At 42.0% G+C, this 18553-nt stretch overlaps 1 protein-coding gene across 1 annotated transcript in view; it reads left to right on the plus strand.

Moving 5' to 3' along the window:
- Positions 1-18553, plus strand: part of tspan9a (tetraspanin 9a) — a 144255-nt gene that overhangs the window by 26306 nt on the left and 99396 nt on the right. Inside the window, exon 3 of the mRNA XM_044035915.1 lies at positions 11585-11646. The gene's annotated coding sequence lies outside the window, so the exon portion shown is untranslated. The remainder of the gene's footprint in view (positions 1-11584; positions 11647-18553) is intronic.

The following is an 18553-nucleotide window of genomic DNA, read 5'->3' on the forward strand; positions in this document are numbered from 1 at the left end:
TCACCACCCATTACTTAGTGACAGATTGGAATGACACTCGCATACTGTATAGTGTGTGGAACCCCGTGCTTCTCTTCCTGTGACTCTTCTTTATCTGTCTCTTATTACATAGAATGGCTTGGAAGAGACTAACATGGCAATATCATAATTAGCAGCGCACGTTAAAACGAAAGCAGTGAAGCGTGTCATTAAGAACCCTCAGCCGCGAGCAACCTCAATCCCTCCGCGTCCAAAAAAAAAAACGAACGATTTATCATTTTCATCACTTAAATGTGTTTTTCTGGGCCTGTTTTCTCTCAGTCGCTCTCCTGTCCTCCTCTCACGCTGAGATGTTTGAACCAGTCGCTCTGTCAGTCCTCAAGGGGAGATCAAAGCAGTAGAAGAAGTCCAGTTTAATCTGCGTCATGATTCAGCCATTAGAAGAAGAGGAGCCAGACATCTTTGTTCCTAATCACGTCTGTCATTGCGTGTGCTCGTAAATAAGAACCACGGAGAGAGTAGTATGAATGAAGAGGCTTGAAGTGTCTAATTTTTGTTTGAATGGCTCGTTCTGGTACTCATTTTGCAAATTGGTAGGGGGAAAAGTTGCAATGCTGTGCACGGACACTAGAGAACTGGATTTTCCTCAGTCGTGGCACTGCAGCAGACACTGGATGTGTTTTCCCTCGTGGTTTCCATCTGCCTCCTCAGCACCCATCATCAAATCTCTGCCACCTAATCTCATGTGGTACTTTTCAGCCAGGCTCGCTGCCGTGACATCTATCTTGGCTGTGTCTCCTCTCCATGTGAAAAGTCACAAGGCAAACAAATTGTCACATAATTGTTTGGACTTCTTTTTATTATTTTATTTTACAATCGGATTATGTCATTTTATCTTGTTGACGTTTTGTTGTGAATTCATATCAAGTCCAGATGATTTCGCAGAGTCGGTGGCTGTTTCTGGGTTTAGTGGATATGATTTCCACACAGTCCAGGCCGACTGGCGTGTTGTGCATCCTTTTACATCTCATGTATCGCATATACGGCGTATACCTTTTTGACTTTGTAGACTGCGAGTACAAAGGACTTCTCTCTTTTGCTTCACTGTCACTTGCTCTTGATTTCCTGGCTTTGTCAAATCTTTTCCTTTGAGTCAGTTCCTCGCCTCACTTTCCCTGTGCTTTACACAGTTTTTACCTCTGGTTCCACACCATGCTCTCGCTCTCTCTCACACTCTCTGTCTCTCCCCTTCATTCAGTCTTGTTTAAATCCTGCTCTCTTGTCTGCATGCACTTAATCTTTCCTCTCACATTCTACCATGTCTGCCGACACAGTGCCAAGCGGGTGCCTGACACCTGGGGCTGGCAGCATTTCCTTTCCTGCCCACCACGGCCTGGAGAAACGGGAGAGGAGAGGGCCTCGTGCCCCTGCCTCAGTAGGGATTAGTGTAAAATGTACATGCAGTGTATTTCCTCTGCACGTCAACGCCTGTTTGTCAAACAGAGATTATAACAGTTGTTAGATTAAGAAAATAGTGAGTTTATGTAGTCCAGAAGGCTTTCACCTGACAGGACTACACTCAATGTGGGTGAAATAGTGATCAATGTTTATTGTCCTCTCCTCTCAGCACTTTGTTCATGCTCTAATGCTGCTGCGAAAGTGTGTGAGAGGTCTTTTTATAGCTATACTCCGTGTACACATAATCCTCTCTCAAGACGTATGGAGCACCGAGAGGAGAAATTGTTGGATTACTTTTGTCTGTCGTATCTGGGTTCGTCCAGAATAGTAGTGCCATGGCAGCCGTTTATGTCATTATGTACTCCACGCACATATTTCATCTGCTGTTCACTGTTCCCTGTCTGAGCTTATCGTACCCTTATTCTCCGTGTTCATTTGGTCGCTGCGTTAATTCCCAAAGACTGCACCACAAGTTTGACTGTCACCTTAAAATGGAACTGAAGGATTGAAATTAAACAATAGACGTTTTCTCAGCTGTAATTCTCGTTTTGGGCTTACGCCGTAGAAGACAGACTCTCTGGGAGAAAGCATGATGCGAGCCTAATACCACATCTGATATCAGAGAATGTGTCTGGCTGTTCTTCAAGAATCATAATCTATTTCCTACTTTTTCTGTGACCCCGTCAGGGATGGGCCACGTTGGGTTGGGTTCATTTTCTACCGTCTTCCTTTCACATAAAACCGGTTGATGCATTTCATACAAATCCAGTGAGAGAACAGGCTCCATGAGAAGTATAACATTTCATATCCGAGTCAAATGAAATCATCATAACTCGAATGTCTCGCATTTCTGGAATTTCTGGCAGCGCTTGAAGTCCGGAGCTCAGTAGAGCGGGAAGACTGTGAACTCTGAACCAACTGGTGATGACATGCCTTTGTCCACGGTGAGGTGGATTTTGTAAGGTCACTGGCGCTGACAGCTCACCACAGTAGCACTGCACCAATCCCCTGTTTGCAGTGATCGATGAATGTGTTTCCAAAAGAAATGGGGGGTGCACAGCTGCACGAGTGTGCCCTAACAGATGCTGTAGCATGTCTGTGTGTGTTTCGGGGGGGGATGTCGGGCACTGCAGATGCCTCCGATTGCACGCTGGATCAGGAAGGAAATTCCTCTTGGACGACGACAGAGAACCACAAGCTCAAAAGTGCTAGTCTAAGTCCTGGCCTCTGCGGTGAGCACAGGCAAACAGTATCTACACTGACAACCATAAGTCACCAGGGGCATTGCAACTGGATGCAATCCAAACCTCTGCTGATGCTTGTAAATGATGACTGCTGTTTGTGTACTGACTGAGGTGATAATCTGCTCTCATGGCTGGCTCTGGACTCTAAACCTTCTCTTGTGCACAAGAGTCATGATTGGCCTGGGAATGATGGTATTGCAGGCTTGCAGACTAGAAAACAGATTATCTGTTGAACCAGGGCATTAGGAAAAGGTTGAGAAATTCCCAGCAGACAGAAATCTGCAGTCTGGACTTTGTGCTTGCATTCGGGTGTGAGGATCAGTAAAAATGTGCGTTTAGAAGATTGGCTCGACACTTTTTCTTCACGGCAAATGAACTGCAAATGATCTACCTTAAAGAAGGGACTGACGTTAAAAAAAATTGGACAAGAACTTTAATTAGAGGTCAACTGATCGTGTGTTTTTGCATGGCCATTGGCCAATGCTGATTTTTGAAATCAGGGCTGCCAATTTGTTTTTCTGTGTCTCTCCCGATTTAAATAATTTCTAAACTAAATATGAAATATCTAAAATATGTCATCGGAAAAAAACAACAACTACATTTTGTCAGGTATCTTGGATGAAAGAAATTCAGATTTAGCAGAGAACACAAATCTGTAAACTCACAATCAGCCTAACCAGTTTATCTGTCTGCCTCTAATTTTTAATCACAAATCCAGTTGTGGTTGTCAGTCATTCACAGAAATTTTTGGTTCATAATGGCAGCTGGTACTGTACAACTCCCCCGAGGGGCACAGATAAAGAAACCAATTTACCTGAAGTTATCTTCATCTACATTGACCACTCGCCCCGCAAATCGCTTCACATGCTCTGCAATCCATTTTGCACACACATCCTGCACCCAGTATCTCACCAGAACATAAGACGAGTGATGTTCTTGTGAGATTTATGGCGTTGTATACCACCACCAAAACAGCAGTTGTTTACGACGCGTTGTTTGTTTTGTAATGTGTCGACTTTACTCACTTGTAAGGGTTTGCTGCTGTCTGTGTCTGTCAAATCTCTGCAAAATTTGTGACAGTAATCTTTATGCCTGGTTTCCCAGGTTTCAGCTACACTTCCCATTTGTCCCTCGCTGGAGGCATTCATCAATGCAAACAGCGCGAGACTGACATTATATGGTTGTTGTTTTTTTTCTCCTTTGCAGAGAATAAGTACCTGAGCCTTGTATATATGTTTTTTTTTTACTTGAATTTACTATTGACTTCTGTTGCTTTTAGTCATTCTTTAATGATTTTCTGTTATTGCTGTTTGTCATGTGTTAAGTTGCTGCGTACTGAAAATGACTGGTACAATTTCTGCAAGGCAGAAGAGGCTCCAGATGTGCAAGAGTTATTTTAAGACGGGATATTTGTGCTTCACATTTGCCATTAAATATATGAAAACAACAGAGAACCGTCGGCCATGCCAGCTAATATTGCGTGGGTTGAATTGGCATTTTTAAACTGGGAAAACTGCCAGTGGGTTGGTGCTAAGAAGGTCAAGAGCAGCATATGCAACTGTAGACAAGCTAACATACAGTAGATGCATTTCTGTTCGGTTTGGAAATCAACAGAATTGTGTGCAGAATTGCAAACCTCCCCCGTGGGAGTACAGGTCTGTGGTTTTGATATTTATTCGTACAGTTGTTGAATTCATTCAGTAACACTGGGTTGCACACAATACTGGGTAGCCGATGAATCACTTGGAATGAGCATATGGCGCATATACTGTATATTGCATGTGGCATTAACATGCATACATTTCATAAAAATGAACAACAAATTACTCCTGATATGACGTCTCTTTCCCTTTTCATCAGCCTCAATTCTTGGGGTTTAGCTTTTGATTAACTTTGCATGTATTTTGCATTTCGTATCCTTCCTCTGGGCCCATCTGTTTATTTAACTCCCACACACAAACCTGTTTCACACACAAACAAGGAAAACTGTTAGAAAACTGCCTGAAAACAAAAGTCTCTTACATCACACATCCTTATGGGTGATGATGCTTAACTTTTTAAATATACATTTTGGTCCTTACCTTAAATATAAAGATTCATTCTTCTTCTTTTATTCCCATCCCTGTGGACCCACCTACATACATTCAGCTTTATCACACACACAACCATATTGAAATGACCAGCTATTATGTACATTTATCTGTGGCTCATACATCCTATGCTTTCAATTTGCAGCCCAGTTTATAGCCTTTGTAGTGTAAGTGGTCAAAAGCCATCGCTGTTGTCGTGCCACACCCCAATGCTGTTGTGTCAACTGCAAGGCTTTCACAGATAAATGAATCTGTGTGAGTTGAGCGCTGTCATAACTCTTCTATAATAGAACACAGTGAACCTTGGCACACAACTGACCCTCAAACTCTTTCTAAAAGTGACAGCCTGCTGTGTGTGTGTGTGTGTGTGTGTGTTGGGCCAGTAATTGTCATTTAAAGTGTTTATTAAAGATAAGCTGAGAAAAGGAAACGGAGGTTGAATTAAGGACTTGAATGAACCTGTTATAGCTTCTTTCTTTTTTTTTTTCATATGCAAAAACTGTGAATTCAAATTTGTAGATACCAGGAAGCGTGTTATAACCATCACCTTGAAAGTCCACACTTGATTTTCTTGCTGTTCTACGTCCATCTGAAGGTGCGCTTTGTACTGTAGCTTTGCTGACAGCTTTTTTCTCTCTCTCACGCTCCACACTTGGAAAGTAATTGCATGGTTAAATTTTTTTTTCTGCCTCTTTACAATTGAGCGTCTGCAGGGCCCTCCAGGCTTGTATCTCATCAGTCAGCAATGCCACACAGTCTGGCTCACTGCCAGAGCTCATACTGTAGCTGCCCCGCAGCCCCCCCAACTTAACTTCCGCACACATCAGCCTGCAATCAGTGCATGGCCATGGTGCCCACTGTTTTAAATTGCACAGCAATTCACTTTGTACCAGTGTCTACGTAATCTAAATTTGTTCAGAAAATCATTGCCTTCCATACTGGAAAGATGGCATCAAACCTGGATCCCTTGTTTTTTCAGTTTCTTGTGCGGCCGCATGTGTTAGATTGAGCACGTTGCTTGTAGACTCCATTAAAAGGGAAGGCTATCTGCTCTGGCTCCATTTCAGCATTCCTACATGGTGGTATCATACCCACCGTGTACTGTATGTCCATCCAACTGTGAGCGAAGAAGCAAAACGGGGTGAAACTAAAGCCTGTTGACAATGTGGAGAAATGGGGGACTATGAGTCTGATCTAGCTGATGCAGCTGTTGTAGATTTGAAAAAAGTTAAGGTTTCTTCCCTTCAGTGCTTCAGAGAAGGATTAAGACCTGACAGCACTTACTGTGGAGTGGGTTTGGTTTCCACAATTATTCCCTCGTTGTATTCTCCCCCATGCCCATGACCAGTATTGTTTCTCAAAGTCAAGGGAGGATTCTTCAGCGGCTGAATCTTAAAGATGTTATGTCATCAAACCCCATCAAAAAAAAAAAAAAAAAACTGATCCAATGTGCAGGATACTTGAAATTCTATAGGAGTGAATCCTTATTGATGTGAGTCCTTTCCACAGTACACCCAATCCATGGTTGTTTTGCCAAGCATAGAAAAATGGCTAGCGATGGTGGAATGGTATTTGGCCATTTCCACAGTTAGACAACACTAAATTATAGACCAGATCAAATTGAGTAATAATGAATGAGGTATGATGGAATTAATTAGGAAGATATGTAAAAAAAAATTATAAAAATTCTTCATATTCATTATTAGTTTCTGTTATAAAAACGTTTTTGTGTTTTGGAATAATCTCAATTTCTTCACCATTATCACTAATCACTCGCGTTGCACTTTGACGTGCTGAAGGTGGAACTTTCACACTTACACAATACACACTTGCTAGCCTGTTCCATTTATTTGTTGCCAGAATAATAGGAGGAATTCTACCAAAGAGGGATGCTTGACTTTGCCAACGGTTTCTCTTGCCCATGACGAGATAAACCTTATTATGAGTGAAAACAGGCAGGGATTGATTAGACGGATATGGAACGACAGCTGTTGGGGGCAGATGTGATACAGATAAAAAAAGAAAAGAAGGGAAAGTGAGAGATGGAAAGTGGAAGGTGGGGGCGGTATGCAGAGTCATTTATATAGATAATGATCTTTTGGAGTAGCACTTGGACCGCAGAGTCAGCAGTATGGTAACTGTAGATTTTATACACCTACCCCCACACAGATTCAGAGGTGCAGGACTGTGAGGAACTAGTGAGACGTTATTTGAACCTCAAGGCTTAGCCAAGGAACAATCAATAACCTGTCAGTTCTGCAAATGAAGGCGCAATGCCTTCATTTTTGCCAGGATGTGCTCCGTTCCACTTCCTGTCATTTCAGTGGTTCTGTCCGCTACCAAAACTGTTTGTGGAACACTGTTGGAGTGTCTCTCCGTTTGTGCAGGAAAACAGGTCGAGTGAAGAATGGACAGCGTGTTCCTGGCCCTTACAAGGTCCTAAAACTAGGTTGGCATGATTCATGGAGGCACAGGAGCAGACAAAACAAAGCCTATACCTTGCAGTAATTTCGGTCAATGCATTGCAACTGTACTTTTTGGCTTCTTCTTCCTGGAGATTTGCTGAAAACATTCCAATTAGGCAAGTCTGCAGCAAATCCCCCAGGGCTTTTGTAGACCAATTGTTGTCAATTTCATGACTGACTGATTTCTTTTAATAAAACCTTTTTTTATAAACATTTACTCTCTAATGCTCATGCTATCCAAATAATCTGTGCCTCCGGGCTTGTTCGGCAGTCCTGCGTTTCTCGAACACTTATTCACCTTGGTGAGCAGAAAGCCAGTCATTCTCAGCTGACTTGCCGATGTGTGCCGGCCTTGGCCGACACAGCCTCATTCACAGCTGTGGGAGCTCTGCATATGCCACAGCTGCAGGGAGCTGCTCTTTCCCATGAGATAAATGATACCCCCATTACCACACACAGCACAGCAGTGACATTGAAAGCCACACTGTTTGCGTTCTTATTAAAACAAAGGTATTTGTTTGTGCTATCTGTCATTGTAGCGGCATATGTTTTTTTTAAGAAACCTCTGTCTAAACACCACATAATTCAGATATAGTGGGGGCGGGGGGGTTTACAGTCATGACTATGCCATCTCCTTCTGCCTTACCTCTACATTGGGAATATAGGAAGTCAAGCCCTGAACTCCATTCAGAGACACCAAGCAACATGATGTCTCACTTATTGTCTCACAAACAACACGTATGTTAAGTATTAAACTTCATGTATTTATTTATTTTTTTAAAGACATGATAACATTTTTTTTATATAAGACAAAAAATGCTTTCTGATTAAACTAAACTGGCCCAAGACAGAAGCAGCCAGCTCTTCGGATCAACACTCAGCAGTAATTTATGCCTGAAACACAAGGAAGATGCCTTCAAGGACATCAGTATTTTGAATGGGGGAGGACAGGTGGTCTAAAAAGCTGTTTTACAGTCCCTTATACCCATCATTATGCAGAACCCTCCTTATCTCATCTTTGCTTATGCACACTGAACCGAACAAGACAACATAGCTGTCTATAAACAGGTTGTGGAGAAGAGAAGCCATCCCTCATCGGAGAAGGTAGTCCTCAACTCCACTCAACCCCCCCGGTGTCCTTTCATCCTGTTCCAGTATATTTAACAACCATTCACACTTGGCCTCATGTGACTCCAGCAACTACATCAGCTGTCAGTAACAGGAAAGGACACTAATGAACTTAATGACATCAACGATATTGGCGCTACATGAGAGTTATAGAACTGAAGAAACCTCTTTAATGGAAGGTGAAAAGCTTTTGAGTCAACACTTCCTGGATAACCATGAACTGGATTTCACACACATGTGTGTGTGTGTATATATATGCATGTACACGTTATGTCGTCTCATTCTTGAGAACCTAAGACTGTGTTGGAATGTCAAGGTCAGCTTCCTCACCCCGTCAGATTTTGAAGCATTGCCCGCAGAGCCGCGAGACTCTCCACAGTGTGAGACAGGTTGTCATGTAGTAAATGTCTCTCAAGAAGAATGATCCATCATCGGGTTGCTGCTGAATCTTACTGAGCTCTTTGACTTGTACACATGTGCTCCACGCGCTGTGTACGACAAAAACCAGGTGGTGAACGTGGATCACAGGATGATCATATCTCAGACTAAATTACAGCCTGTTTATGGCCATAAAAAGCATTATTACTGCCGCTGCATGATGCCTGATGACCAGAAACCATCATCCCTTGAGCATGACCTACTGTGGAAATGTTCCAGTGTTCTGTTAAATCAATGCTGACAGCCATCTTGCATTTTTTTTTTCTTGGCCACTGCTTACAGTTGGCTGTCCAGTTGGCTGTCTTCGGTCCCCCAGGGATGAGAAAGAAGGCAAGCTTGTAATGATGAGGAGTAATGATGTAACGTAATTATATTTGTCTTGCTAGTGTGTCAATGGAACCCTAATTAATTCTGCCTGCTAATGAGAGTAACAAGCTGTCTTGTTTTTGCCAACTGTGTCACTCCTTGGTTTGTTCTTCCATTTGTTCATGGTTTGCAAATTCTTGCTCTATCGATCACTCTGTTCATTCCTCTCTTCTCCTGGTAACATGTCTGTTTCCCGATTGTCTATCACTCCTGCTGCCACACAGACATTATGCCCATTTTCATCTCATAACTAATATTTGTCATCTTTCTCCCTTTCTGTTCTGTCTTCCCACTCAACCACTTTCTCTCCATGACCTGAGTTTTCGTCATGTGGAGTGGCTTCAGGGCTTTCAAAGAAAATGCCACTTCATGATGTCTTGTCCTCGCATTTAAAACCTTCATATGAGAAATGTGTGTGTGTGTAATGAAAAGAGTTTTGCAAAAGATGGGAGAAAAAAAAATGAAAATAGTATTGCAAATTGGACAGGAACAGTGAAGTCCACACTTTGTGCACTCATCGCTCTCTGTCTCGTTCATCTATTCATTCAATTTCTATTGCTTTATCCTCCACAAGAGGGTCAAGGGGTGGCTGAAGCCAATCCCAGTGGAAAAGGGAACACCCTGGACAGTTTGCCAGTCCAACATACAGAGACAAACAGCCATTCACTGTCACATTCACACCCGCGGTCATCTTGGAGTGTCCAATTGACCTCTGAATGTTTTTGGACTGTGGGAGAAGGTCGGAATACCCGGATACTCCACGCAGAAAGGCCCTTGGTTGAACCTCTGACCTTCATGCTTTGAGGCAACAATGCTAGCCACTGGGCCATTGTGTGGTCTTCATCTCATTTAATCTGGCTCAAAAGATTTTTAGCGATCACACTTGAATGGTAGTACAGTGTCATCATCAAGACGTTGCAGGACATGACACTGTCGTACAGAATTAGCCCTTTTGGCACTGGCAGTGACAGTCACGTTGCAACAGCTTCTACAACAGAGAGAGAGAAAGTTTAGCCACCATACCTTGCAATAAAATGGAAATGAAAGCAGGCCTGTGCCCTCGTAAGTCATTTGGCGGGAAGAGAAGTGACCCCTGTTGTAGAATATTGAGGTGCTAAATCAGCCTGCAGACACCTCCCGCTCCTCTCATCTGAAGGTGGTCCTGAAGAACCATCATTCATTGAGCTCTACTTTGATATTCTTTGTACTTGGCCTTGGCTGTGCAGCTTTGTGTGCCCATGAGTTTTCTTTTTTTTTGTTGTTAGAAATCCGTGTGTTTGATCTCAGTAGTGTTCTTGAGAAAAAAACCAAACTGGAAGAAAGAGAATTCCATATTTGCACTGTGACATACTGTAGGTATGGAGAGGATATGGCCATGCATTTGGATTCACCTGCTGTCCATTCTTTTAAAGCGCTGCTAACATCAGCAGTGAATGAAAAGCTCTGTTAACAATTTACTTTTATTTTGTCATCAGCCTCATTACAGAAATCACTGCTCTGACTTTTCACCATTGTAATTTATCATCAGTCTCATGAAGCTGCAGAGGAGAGAATCAGTTTCCTCCTGATACACACTATCAGATGTGTTGGTATAAGCACTGATTAGTTCTTATTAGGGACCGAACACCTGGTATGAAGGCCCCATTGTATCCACTCTGATAATATTTTTTTTTCATCATCATCTTTTACTTTTGCTTACTCTTTTTTGAGGAGCTTGACGTACATGAAAACGCACCAAACCATCAGGATCTGCAAAAAGTACGATCTTTCACATTTTGTGTTCCCACTAGCCACAGTGCAGGTGTGTGAAGTTGTCAGGGTGTGGTCTACATTTGCTATAATCAGACATAACTAATTATTGGTGGCCCCTCGGGCCATGCGATGGCTGTTGAGGTCACTGCAAGGGCCTGTTCAGTGCTTCTTGCAGCGTAGAAATGGAGTAGAAATGCTTGTCTGAAAAAAAGAAATAGACATAGACTTCAGGATGCCAGTATTGTGGGAAAAACATATTGAATAGCCAACAGGAGGGAACTCAGCAAAAACAGCTTCATTTGAATAGAAGTCTATGAAAAATTGAGTTCCCACACATTGTTAAATGATGTTCCTGCTTAGAAGAATAGATGATAAAGTACAGCACATATGAGTGGACACCAGTGTGATTGACAGCTGTTATTATGAAATTCTGTGAAATTCTGGTATCAAAACTCGACATGGTGCTATCCAAATTGTGTTTCTGGAAGCATCAACACTGAAGTTCAGAATCTTATGGGTGATCTCACAACCCGATTTGTCTGCATGCAGACACACTTTAGTTTGAAAACCTAGTATAGCCTCCGACCAAGTGGCTGAATGTCCTTTTTACAGACACGTTTTCAGTGTCAGCATGACTCAATATGCACTCATTCTGTTTCTACAGACTTGTGACCTTCCTAGCCTGAGGTGCAGTCTCTCATCCCGCCTGTCGCCCTGCTAGAAAAGGTAAGACTTCTTTGTTCATCTGCCACACCACTACTCCATCTGCTGCAACAACACGACAGCAAAATGAAACCGAGAGCCTCTCCTTACCCAGGAAATTGAAATAGCACTACTCCTTGATCATCTCATGTGTATTGCTCAGTCTTTTCTACAAGCCCTCTTGAGTTGAAAAAGCACCTGAGCTCGCGTTACGTTTCTTTAATTTCCCACCATATTGGAGCAAGGATTGTTCTGCATACAGACCTGATTAGGTAACAGATGTACAAAGATGGAGAATCTTGTCAATATTTCACTAGGGCTCCATAAATGTGATTCTGGCTCCATCCCCATGAAAGTGTACAGAGCACATTGATACCCCAGTACTCCCTGTTGCATGAGATCCATGCTTCAAAGAGAGCCGCAGCTTAGAGGGTCTAACTAAAATTAGCTGGGCAAAAGATAACCTGTGCCTTGAGATTAAAGTGGAGCTGAAGTGTCGGGCTCTTTGACAGCGCCTGTAGTGGCAGACTCTGTAGAAGGATAAATGAAAAGAAAGGGAACACAGAGAGATGGGCAGAGATTAAGCGAGTCGACAGCGCTGTTCATGCAAAGGGATGAAAGTTAAAGAGGCCCCATATCGAGGTGTAAAGTTCCAGGGCAGGAGATTATTTATGGGTGTTTTGGATTGGAGGTCTCAAGGTCTTGTGTATTGCATGATATGCTCGCACTCCCATGGTGCATCTCTATTTTACAAGAATCCAAGCGTCCTGCACTAGGCTTTGCAGTCAGCAGGGTTTCTATGATTTTATGCTTGCGTGTTTTACTGAACAGCATAATCTAGCAGTTTATTGTTCTTTATATGTTGGTCATACATTTGTTTTTTTTTCCGAATTATGCATTTATAGTCCAAATAAATCTAATAATTATATTATTTTATGATCACTATTTAACCAAAGGGGCTTTCCCTCTCTCTTGGTTACCATACCATGTCAGAGTTTGCAGCCTCTCTTCTTTTCAGTGCTGCTTTGACTTGATGTCTCCAGTGTCACTATGGCTTTTTTTCTCTGTCTGAATCTCTGGAAGCAGAGAATTTCTTTGCTGCGGTAAAAGACAGATAGAAAAAGAGTGACATTATTTATTTATTTGTTTGATTATCTATACACAGTACTGTGCAAAATTCATAGGCCACCGTTACGACCAGGCCTAGAGGAAAACCTGATCGCAGCAAGAGTGTAGAGACTCACTGTTCCCAACTCGAACAACAAGAATCCACCTGCAACTCGTTAATCAAACCATTTTCAAGGTTTATTAAAAACAAGTTCAATATGTCTGCTGGCGGTCTGGCTGTGAGTGGTTCAAGGAAGTTGGCAAGAGGGAGTCTGTAATTGCTGTAACAGTGTAATTATTTTCCAATCATTTTATTTAAACACCTCCAAAAATGATGGAAAACATGTATGCAGTTTTAAAATAACAAATCTTTCAGAGGGAAAATGCTTCTACAGGTTTAAGTATCAAATATTTAGTTTAAACAACCCCTCCACTTCAGCAATAGCACAAACCCTGGCTCTGTTAACCCTTCAGTCAAACCACAATTCATGTTATTGGTAGAATTTAATTCAAATGCCAATGATGTGATAGTGCACAGTACTTTTCTATTTGCTGAAATGTGCAATTAATTAAAAAAAAAAGAACAAAAAAAACATTTTTAAGTTGTACTGTGTAGCATTTAAAACCTATATGTCACTGTGTGTGTTTGTGACTAAATAAAGTTCTCTTCAACTGACCATATCAGTCATACTGACAAGCAGGGACACACACAAGCATGTCTCGCGACCTTTCGGTTTGGTTAACCGCTTCCTCTGGCCTCTCTGCCCATGAGTGGCCTTGGGGCAAATATTGTGTCTTTGTGTGTGTGTGCGCGTGTGTGTGTGTGTGTACATGCCTTTATTGGGCTGTGAGGACACACTTCTTTGCAAGTTCAAAAGGCCTTATGAGGGTTAAGACTCTGTTTTAAAGTTAGACTTAGAGTTAGGGTGATGGGCTAGGACTTATATCTGTGAGTGTCCTCACAGCTAAACAAGTGCGAATCGTGCCAGCTCTAAGATGTACTGACTTATGCTCTTCCACCAGTGAACCATTTACATATTTATTTCCCAGGCCAAATGGCTCAACATGCACTGGTGGCCACTTGAGACCTCATATGCCTATCTTTAATTGGCTATTGATTGATTCTGCTATGGCGGTGGGAGACAATAAACTACTGCCTGCTCAAGAGAGGGATGTGGCAGACAAGAGTGATGAGAGAGTGGGTGCTGGCAAGTGTCATATCTATGGTTGCATTATTTATACATATCTCATTTTTATTTATGTAGGAAGTATCGGTGATGCAATACGTGATGGAACAATTGCAAGATGTGCTTCCTCGGAAGCAGTTTATTAGCATCGGTCAGTGCACATTGGTTTGGTTTTGGAGAAAGACTGTTGAAGCAATTCATTCTCTGACTCTTACAAATCCCATGTGACATGAAATTGGTTCCTCTACGATATTCTTCGCTGTCTGCATAAATCATGTAACATTTTGTGTCGTGTGCGTGCGTGCTGTTTGCACGTGTGCTTACATGAGTTCAAGGTGGTGATTTTCACCTCCGAATAAACAGAATTAGAAAAATGAACAACATTTGCATTTCAGTGCAGATGTCTAGTAATAACGCCTGCACACGACAGTGGTATTAACAAGGGAGAGAGATTTGTAATTTCTTTGCCAGGTGGGTAATTATTCTGCCTTAATGTGCCTGAGTGGAGTCTAGTGTTGAGGAGCTTATCACAGAACTATTGCTGTAAAAAGTCCACATTTACCTAAGAAAATCATCTTTTATTAGCTAATAAGAAATTAATGTTTTCAAATAATACAATACAATCAAATGAACTGAATGTTGGGTGTTCAGGCGAATGACTTAAAACTATCACTGCACATTATGATCAGTCAATCAATGAGTTGTCACTCACTCACACACAAAATTACCACACACAAACTCTGCCACAGAGGTTAATTGGGCACCCTAGCACACACACACACACACACACACGCACAGACCCTTCACCCTCTCCATTGTCTCTTCAACCTGTTGCTTTGTTCGGTCAGTCAGTCAGGTCGTCTGTCCGTCTCTTCCAAACTGCTTAATTTAACCGACCGTCGGAGCCAGTGGAATCTGCGCGCAGAATTCCACGGCTCCATCATCCTCCAACCACGCTGCTCCTCTAGGCCGGGAACTATCCCAGGAATGTCCCCCCCCCCATGCCGGGTCGCAAACATCCAGGTCCTGTTCCGGTAAATGCCAGCTGGCTCGGCCGGGCTTTGATGCTAGCCTTGCACGTGGATGACAGTATGTGCATGTGGGCTGAGCGAGCCAGTTGTGCATGTTTGGGTGAATACTGACAGGCAGCCAGCTTTGGTATTGATCTGTAGCCATTCCGACTGGAGCCCAAAAGGTAGGCTGTATCATCTGTCAGTCTACCCAAAAGGGCATTACGGCCACACTGAGCATAGAACACATATCCCAGTTAGGGAGTGAGGGAGGAGAGGGAGCTCGAAAGGTAGAGAGCAGGGAAAAGATGGAAGCATGACAAAGGAGTTGTGAAATACAGTGCAGTGTCTAAGAGGAGTGTGTTGGGTGGTAACCCCCCCTGCCCCCCCCCCCTCTCTACCACTGCTGTCTTCGTTGATTGAGACAAACAGATCCTCTTGTCGGACCCGTGGGTGAAGACAACAGTCGGTGCTGACCTTTTTACCTCCATGACCACCCACATTTATCAGCAGCACTTCCCCCCCCCCTGCAGCTCCAGGCTCTGTGTCTGTCTCTCTCAGCAGCTTTTTCCACACCTCACTGACAACACAATTACACAATGCAACACTGATGCACATTAAGTACATTTCATGCACATAAAGAGACGCATATATAGGAATATGTATTCTACACTCGTGCATAAAGCCTTGGGGACAAAGAGAAATCATAATCATGTGTGGAACATATTGCAGCTCTTTCAATAATGAGCGTAAAATGACGTCAAAGGTTACTATATATTATTTATTATATATATAATATATTATATTACTAAGATTAAGGCGCAAATTGAGCTCATTTCAATGCTTTTTGTCATAAGAACTTAAATGCACAGGATGTAATTACTGCCGCAGGAGAGCAGAAAGTGCATCAGGCGGCAATAAGTTGGGACAAATACAATAAAATGAAAACACAAAAGACAACACTCGGCCTTACTAGAGGGAGTGAATATTCCTTTCTGTCTCAAAGGGATTTGCTCTGAAGGTTATAAGAGAGACAGTTTAGAGAGGATGAAGCCATTTCAAAGTGACCAAAATAAAATGGTCCGTTACCTTGAATAGAAATACAGATCTAAAGAGAGTTGGAAACATGAGTATTTCTTTTTTTATTTAGATATTTAAGACTTCTCTCATAGTTTTTAGTGTAGACATTAAACATATTATATCATTTCAGTTATTAAGTTACTGCAAGCTGTTATTCAGGCTCCCTCGTTGCTGTTTTTGTTGTTGTTTTCATTCACAGGGAACTGGTGTAGAATCTGTGCATTGCGACCACGACTGGTTTCAGGCAACAGTCTGTCAATACAATCAGCTGTGTCTACCTCGTGTGTCTAACAACACTGAGCTTCACAAGGACACAGCTGATTGCACTGACAGTCCTACATCGCTACAAGTAGTTGTGCTCCTTCACAGTGATTATGCCACGAGTCCAAAAACCTCTGAATCCGTTCCCACTTTAACATGCTGATGGTGGCTTCAGTTTAAATGTTTCACGACACTAACCTCAGAGTTCTGGAGCCGCTGAGACTTATTAATTAGTAGTGTCGATACTGGGTAGACAGAGGTTTGTTTGTGTTTGTTTGTTACCTCTTTTTTTTTTTTTTATCCCTTTAATAATCACAGCCTTCAGTGGGTTGGCGATTGTGGTTCTGTTTTTGTTGACAAAGAATGATACATTTAATATCCGTAAAGATTTTGATGTGTGATTTAGGACTTCCTGTAATCCCTTAACATGTTGAGCCGTAAAGGAAAAGTACACAAATATCAATTGATGTGTTTGCTTTGATACCATGAATAGTGAAACTTTAGGTTCAGTACTATATAAAATACCTATTGTATCTGCCTTAACTATCTTCATTTGCCTGTATTATTATAGTGTAATTTGTATTAGAATTCATTTGTATGCTTCAGTTTGTTTTGGGAAACTAAGTTAATATAATATAAGTCATTATTTTCCATTTGTCTCATATGGCCAAACACTTACAATGATCTCATTGTATATATTCCCTGGTTTGATAACACTTTATGTTATTGCAGCTCACATTTTGTTTGTTTTTTTTAATATTTAGTGTTACTGCCTTCTATTGATATGCAATTTATCCCTAAGTGGTGGTAGTCTAAAATTCTAACTGCCATCTGTTGTAGCTAATTATCTAATTAGCTGAGGTTTTTATTTTTTTTATTTTTTTTCAAGTCTCCTAATAAATCTTGTAGATCTTTTTAAAAGCAGACTCAAAAGGAACAAATGGTTACTTCCAGTGGGGCTTTGTACATTTTTCACACCAGGTAACTAAGTCAACACCAATCTCTTGCAGGGAGGTATCGACTGAAAACAAGTCGTTTGGAAACACCTCACTGGTGATTAATGCAGATAGTGTTGCTTTTCACAAAAGGTACCCGAGGATTAATTCATGTGTAAAATAGAGTCTGGAACTTTATGATATAAACATTATTTTAAACCTAAATCAAGTATCATCAACAGTGTGTATTATAGCTAGATGTGGCTACATGCCGTGTGTTCTCTGTTGCTTCAGTCCACTCGTGTGTTGACTCTCTTCATGATTGTCATGTATGGATGTTTTAAAAAACAATGTCTTCACACTGTTATGACTGATCTACTCATGCATTGCAGTCTCCCATGTTTAGATTTATTACACAGGCTTTGGAGGCAAAATAGCAGAGCCCGGTGATGTCTTCTAGCCAAGCATGTCTCAAACATTTCTATCTTCATCTCTCAGTGTGTCTGTGTGTGTGTGTGTGTAAGTGACAGAGAGGAGAGGGGTCACGAGTCTGCATGGTGTCTAAACAGATCTTAGTGTTGCCATGGTGAGGTGACAGGGCAGCCGCCACTGAGTTGCCGTGAGCTGTGGGTTTATTTGTTTGTGTGCATGCTGCATGTGTGACATCTTTTAGCCAAGCGTGTCTCAAATATCTCCAAACTTGTCTCTCAGGGTGTGCGAATGTGTGTCTACTTGTGTGTGTGTTTGTTTATGTGTGGGCAGAAAGGATGAGTAAGGATTAATGTGAGATTTTAGTTCCAAACGACCCAGGGTATTTTTGTGCCCTCTGTTTAAGTCTAATGAAACCCCCTCTAATGCAGCTAATGCCTGTCCCACAGGAGAGGATTTTCTAATCTGACTTGATTTTAAAAAAACGGGCTTTGTTTTAATCCTGAGAAAGCACAGACGAGGCGATCCAGTCAAGACGCAGGACCACACACGTTTAATCAAACAATTTCCGCGAGGAGATTCCAAGAATTTGGGATCTCGCAGAAACCCGAGTGATTTCATGTGACTTCAGAATATAAACAGACGTGGAGGTGGACTGTCTGCGTCTAAACAAAAGTATGCTACAGCCATTTCCCGGTCAACTCCTCGTCATTGAAATCGGTAAGATGCGTCTGTTAACCTCTTATACTACAGGATAATCTGTTCAAATCAGCCTAAAATTGGAAGGTAACCCCCCCCATCTGGCCAATTATCCTCTAGTGTGGGGCGGGGCTTAACTCCTAAAGGTGACCTGGGACCCAGTTGCAGCTGTCCAACAAGGTGCTGCTCACACTGTGCTTGGTATAATTTCAGTACTTTGCAC

This window comes from Solea senegalensis, linkage group LG10 (assembly GCF_019176455.1).
Source record: "Solea senegalensis isolate Sse05_10M linkage group LG10, IFAPA_SoseM_1, whole genome shotgun sequence".
Classification (NCBI taxonomy): Eukaryota; Metazoa; Chordata; class Actinopteri; order Pleuronectiformes; family Soleidae; genus Solea; species Solea senegalensis.